Source organism: Salvelinus sp. IW2-2015, unplaced genomic scaffold, assembly GCF_002910315.2.
Source record: "Salvelinus sp. IW2-2015 unplaced genomic scaffold, ASM291031v2 Un_scaffold5002, whole genome shotgun sequence".
Taxonomy (NCBI): domain Eukaryota; kingdom Metazoa; phylum Chordata; class Actinopteri; order Salmoniformes; family Salmonidae; genus Salvelinus; species Salvelinus sp. IW2-2015.
This window is the reverse complement of record NW_019946270.1, coordinates 5,166-11,714: the sequence shown is the minus strand read 5'-3', so window position 1 is coordinate 11,714 and position 6,549 is coordinate 5,166. Positions and strand designations below refer to the sequence as shown.

The window sequence follows — 6,549 nt, the reverse complement described above, 5'->3', positions numbered from 1 at the left end:
TCAAGGTTATGGTTGTTGAACACTATAATGTGTTTAAGCCAGCATGACAGCTGTACTCTCAGGTTTGGGTTGTTGAACACTATGTGTTATTAAGCAGCATGACAGCTGTACTCTCAGGTTATGGTTGTTGAAACACTATAATGTGTTATTAAGCAGCATGACAGCTGTACTCTCAGGTTGTGGTTGTTGAACACTATAATGTGTTAAGCAGCATGACAGCTGTACTCTCCAGGTTTGGTTGTTGAACACTATAATGTGTTATTAAGCAGCATGACAGCTGTACTCTCAGGTTTGTGGTTGTTGAAACACTATAATGTGTTATATAAGCAGCATGACAGCTGTACTCTCAGGTTATGGTTTGTTGAACAATATATGTGTATTAAGCAGCATGACAGCTGTACTCTCAGGTTTGGTTTGAACATCTATAATGTGTTAAGCAGCATGACAGCTGTACTCTCAGGTTGTGGTTGTTGAACACTATATGTGTTATTAAGCAGCATGACAGCTGTACTCTCAGGTTATGGTTGTTGAACACTATAATGTGTTAAGCAGCATGACAGCTGTACTCTCAGGTTATGGTTGTTGAACACTATAATGTGTTATTAAGCAGCATGACAGCTGTCTCTCAGGTTGTGGTTGTTGAACACATAATGTGTTATTAAGCAGCATGACAGCTGTATCTCAGGTTTGTGGTTGTTGAACACTATAATGTGTTATTAAGCAGCATGACAGCTGTACTCTCAGGTTTGGTTGTTGAACACTATAATGTGTTTTAAGCAGCATGACAGCTGTACTCTCAGGTTTGGTTGTTGAACACATATAAATGGTGTTTTTAAAGCAGCACATGACAGCTGTACTCTCAGGTTATGGTTGTTGAACACTATAATGTGTTATAAGCAGCATGACAGCTGTACTCTCAGGTTGTGGTTGTTGAACACTATAATGTGTTAATTAGCAGCATGACAGCTGTACTCTCAGGTTATGGTTGTTGAACACTATAATGTGTTATTAAGCAGCATGACAGCTGTACTCTCAGGTTATGGTTGTTGAACACTATAATGTGTTAAGCAGCATGACAGCTGTACTCTCAGGTTGTGGTTTTGAAACCTATATGTTTGTTATTAAGCAGCATGACAGCTGTACTCTCAGGTTATGGTTGTTGAACACTATAATGTGTTATTAAGCAGCATGACAGCTGTACTCTCAGGTTGTGGTTGTTGAACACTATAATGTGTTAAGCAGCATGACAGCTGTACTCTCAGGTTATGGTTTGTTGAACACTATAATGTGTTATTAAGCAGCATGACAGCTGTACTCTCAGGTTGTGGTTGTTGAACACTATAATGTGTTAATAAGCAGCATGAACAGCTGTACTCTCAGGTTATGGTTGTTGAACACTATAATGTGTTATTAAGCAGCATGACAGCTGTACTCTCAGGTATGGTTGTTGAACACTATAATGTGTTAAGCAGCACATGACAGCTGTACTCTCAGGTTTGGTTGTTGAACACTATAATGTGTTATAAGCAGCATGACAGCTGTACTTCTCAGGTTATGGTTGTTGAACACTATATGTGTTAAGCAGCATGACAGCTGTACTCTCAGGTTATGGTTGTTGAACACTATAATGTGTTATTAAGCAGCATGACAGCTGTACTCTCAGGTTTTGGTGTTTGAACACTATAATGTGTTATTAGCAGCATGACAGCTGTACTCTCAGGTTATGGTTGTTGAACACTATAATGTGTTATTAAGCAGCATGACAGCTGTACTCTAGGTTATGGTTGTTGAACACTATAATGTGTTATTAAGCAGCATGACAGCTGTACTCTCAGGTTATGGTTGTTGAACACTATAATGTGTTAAAGCAGCATGACAGCTGTACCTCAGGTTATGGTTGTTGAACACTATAATGTGTTATTAAGCAGCATGACAGCTGTACTCTCAGGTTATTGGTTGTTGAACACTATAATGTGTTATTAAGCAGCATGACAGCTGTACTCTCAGGTTATGGTTTGTTGAACACTATAATGTGTTATTAAGCAGCATGACAGCTGTACTCTCAGGTTATGGTTGTTGAACACTATAATGTGTTTTATTAAGCAGCATGACAGCTGTACTCTCAGGTTATGGTTGTTGAACCTATAATGTGTTATTAAGCAGCATGACAGCTGTACTCTCAGGTTGTGTGTTGTTGAACACTATATGTTTAAGCAGCATGACAGCTGTACTCTCAGGTTTGGTTGTTGAACACTATAATGTGTTATTAAGCAGCATGACAGCTGTACTCTCAGGTTATGGTTGTTGAACACTATAATGTGTTATTAAGCAGCATGACAGCTGTACTCTCAGGTTGTGGTTGTTGAACACTATAATGTGTATTAAGCAGCATGACAGCTGTACTCTCAGGTTTGGTTGTTGAACACTATAGATGTATTAAGCAGCATGACAGCTGTACTCTCAGGTTAGTGGTTGTTGAACACTATAATGTGTTATAAAGCAGCATGACAGCTGTACTCTCAGGTTTGGTTGTTGAACACTATAATGTGTTATTGCAGCATGACAGCTGTACTCTCAGGTTGTGGTTGTTGAACACTATAATGTGTTATTAAGCAGCATGACAGCTGTACTCTCAGGTTATGGTTGTTGAACATATATATGTGTTAAGCAGCATGACAGCTGTACTCTCAGGTTGTGGTTGTTGAACACTATAATGTGTTAAGCAGCATGACAGCTGTACTCTCAGGTTATGGTTGTTGAACACTATAATGTGTTACAGCATGACAGCTGTACTCTCAGGTTATGGTTGTTGAACACTATAATGTGTTATTAAGCAGCATGACAGCTGTACTCTCAGGTTTGGTTGTTGAACACTATGTGTTATAGCAGCATGACAGCTGTACTCTCAGGTTATGGTTGTTGAACACTATAATGTGTTAATTAAGCAGCATGACAGCTGTACTCTAGGTTATGGTTGTTGAACACTATAATGTGTTAAGCAGCATGACAGCTGTACTCTCAGGTTGTGGTTGTTGTGAACACTATAAGTGTTATTAAGCAGCATGACAGCTGTACTCTCAGGTTATGGTTGTTGAACACTATAATGTGTTATTAAGCAGCATGACAGCTGTACTCTCAGGTTGTGGTTGTTGAACACTATAATGTGTTTAAGCAGCATGCAGCTGTACTCTCAGGTTATGGTTGTTGAACACTATAATGTGTTATTAAGCAGCATGACAGCTGTACTCTCAGGTTGTGGTTGTTGAACACTATAATGTGTTATAAGCAGCATGACAGCTGTACTCTCAGGTTATGGTGTTGAACACTATAATGTGTTATTAAGCAGCATGACAGCTGTACTCTCAGGTTGGTTGTTGAACACTATAATGTGTTAAGCAGCATGACAGCTGTACTCTCAGGTTGTGGTTGTTGAACACTATAATGTGTTTAAGCAGCATGACAGCTGTACTTTCAGGTTATGGTTGTTGAACACTATAATGTGTAAGCAGCATGACAGCTGTACTCTCAGGTTATGGTTGTTGAACACTATAATGTGTTATTAAGCAGCATGACAGCTGTACTCTCAGGTTTGGTTGTTGAACACTATAATGTGTTATTAGCAGCATGACAGCTGTACTCTCAGTTATGGTTGTGAACACTATAATGTGTTATTAAGCAGCATGACAGCTGTACCTCAGGTTTGGTTGTTGAACACTATAATGTGTTATTAAGCAGCATGACAGCTGTACTCTCAGGTTATGGTTGTTGAACACTATAATGTGTTATTAAGCAGCATGACAGCTGTACCTCAGGTTATGGTTGTTGAAACACTATAATGTGTTATTAAGCAGCATGACAGCTGTACTCTCAGTTATGGTTGTTGAACACTATAATGTGTTATTAAGCAGCATGACAGCTGTACTCTCAGGTTATGGTTGTTGAACACTATAATGTGTTATTAAGCAGCATGACAGCTGTACTCTCAGTTATGGTTGTGAACACTATAATGTGTTATAGCAGCATGACAGCTGTACTCTCAGGTTATGGTTGTTGAACACTATAATGTGTTATTAAGCAGCATGACAGCTGTACTCTCAGGTTGTGGTTGTTGAACACTATATGTATTAAAGCAGCATGACAGCTGTACTCTCAGGTTATGGTTGTGAACACTATAATGTGTTATTAAGCGCATGACAGCTGTACTCTCAGGTTAGTGGTTGTTGAACACTATAATGTGTTATTAAGCAGCATGACAGCTGTACTCTCAGGTTGTGGTTGTTGAACACTATAATGTGTTATTAAGCAGCATGACAGCTGTACTCTCAGGTTATGGTTGTTGAACACTATAATGTGTTATTAAGCAGCATGACAGCTGTACTCTCAGGTTAGGTTGTTGAACACTATAATGTGTTATTAGCAGCATGACAGCTGTACTCTCAGGTTATGGTTGTTGAACACTATAATGTGTTATTAAGCAGCATGACAGCTGTACTCTCAGGTTATGGTTGTTGAACACTATAATGTGTTTAGCAGCATGACAGCTGTACTCTCAGGTTATGGTTGTTGAACACTATAATGTGTGTTAAGCAGCATGACAGCTGTACTCTCAGGTTGTGGTTGTTGAACACTATAATGTGTTAGCAGCATGACAGCTGTACTCTCAGGTTATGGTTGTTGAACACTATAATGTGTTATTAAGCAGCATGACAGCTGTACTCTCAGGTTATGGTTGTTGAACACTTATAATGTGTTAAGCAGCATGACAGCTGTACTCTCAGGTTATGGTTGTTGAACACTATAATGTGTTATAAGCAGCATACAGCTGTACTCTCAGGTTATGGTTGTTGAACACTATAATGTGTTATTAAGCAGCATGACAGCTGTACTCTCAGGTTGATGTGTTGAACACTATAATGGTTATTAAGCAGCATGACAGCTGTACTCTCAGTTATGGTTGTTGAACACTATAATGTGTTATTAAGCGCATGACAGCTGTACTCTCAGGTTATGGTTGTTGAACACTATAATGTGTTTTAAGCAGCATGACAGCTGTACTCTCAGGTTATGGTTGTTGAACACTATAATGTGTTATTAAGCAGCTGACAGCTGTACTCTCAGGTTTGGTGTTGTTGAACACTATATGTGTATTAAGCAGCATGACAGCTGTACTCTCAGGTTGTGTTGTTGAACACTATAATGTGTTATAAGCAGCATGACAGCTGTACTCTCAGGTTGTGGTTGTTGAACACTATAATGTGTATTAAGCAGCATGACAGCTGTACTCTCAGGTTAGGGGTTGTTGAACCACTATAATGTGTTATAAGCAGCATGACAGCTGTACTCTCAGGTTATGGTTGTTGAACACTATAATGTGTTATTAAGCAGCATGACAGCTGTACTCTCAGGTTTGGTGGTTGTTGAACACTATAATGTGTTATAAGCAGCATGACAGCTGTACTCTCAGGTTATGGTTGTTGAACACTATAATGGTGTTAACAGCATGACAGCTGTACTCTCAGGTTGTGGTTGTTGAACACTATAAGTGCGTTAAGCAGCATGACAGCTGTACTCTTCCATGTTTTTTGTAGCCTCTGTTATTGGTAAGGGTGAGAGGTTAGCATGTTTTGTTGTAGTCTCTGTTATTGGTAATGGTGAGAGATTAGCATGTTTTGTTTTAGCCTCTGTTATTTGTAATGGTGAGAGGTTAGCATGTTTTGTTGTAGCCTCTGTTATTGGTAATGGTGAGAGTTTAGTATGTTTTGTTGTAGCCTCTGTTATTGGTAGTAGCAGTGTCTAGAAACATGGTATCTACTCACTTATAAAGAAAATTACTCCAGTCATCATCCAGAATTTTAATATTGGGCAAAACATAACCCAAAACACAACCAAAACAAACTGCAAATGCAACCAACGAGTTTACAACCAAATACTAAACTTTTGACTACTTTAATACACTATAAGTGAATTGGTCAGAATACTTATGACTTCTTCAAATGGGGGGACTAGATACATAAAGTGCTTTTATTTCTAATTGTGAAACAGATATGTATTAAAATACCCTCAAATAAAAGGTGACATTATATACTGTCACCTCATATGAAACATTTGATCTGAAATCCAACATGTTGGAGTACAGAGCCACATTTAAAATGATAGCTTCACTGTCAAAATGGATATGGTGTGGACTGTATACTCAATACAATCTAAATCTGATACCTCACTATCTGTCTTTTGACTGATACTGCTTTTTATACTGGTCTGGTCAGTCTACTCAAATATTTGTACTAAACATTTCTCTCTCTACAAAAAGTACTTTGATATTTTGTCATTTCTAATAATGATACATCCATTTATGAATATATATGGCACGTTTAAAAAAGAAAAATTCACCACCAAAGAGTAGCAGTGTGATTTTAAAATAATTGTACTACTATTTGCAGGTTGTCAAGCTGTCTAGTCAAAGAGGAAGGCTGTGCTTCTCTGGTCTCAGCTCTGAAGTCAAACCCCTCACACCTGAGAGAGCTGGATCTGAGTAACAATGACCTGAAG

At 38.5% G+C, this 6,549-nt stretch overlaps 1 long non-coding RNA gene across 1 annotated transcript in view; it reads left to right on the top strand.

The window, feature by feature from the left end:
* Window positions 1–6,549, top strand: part of LOC139026521 (uncharacterized) — an 11,914-nt gene that overhangs the window by 721 nt on the left and 4,644 nt on the right. The window lies entirely within an intron of this gene.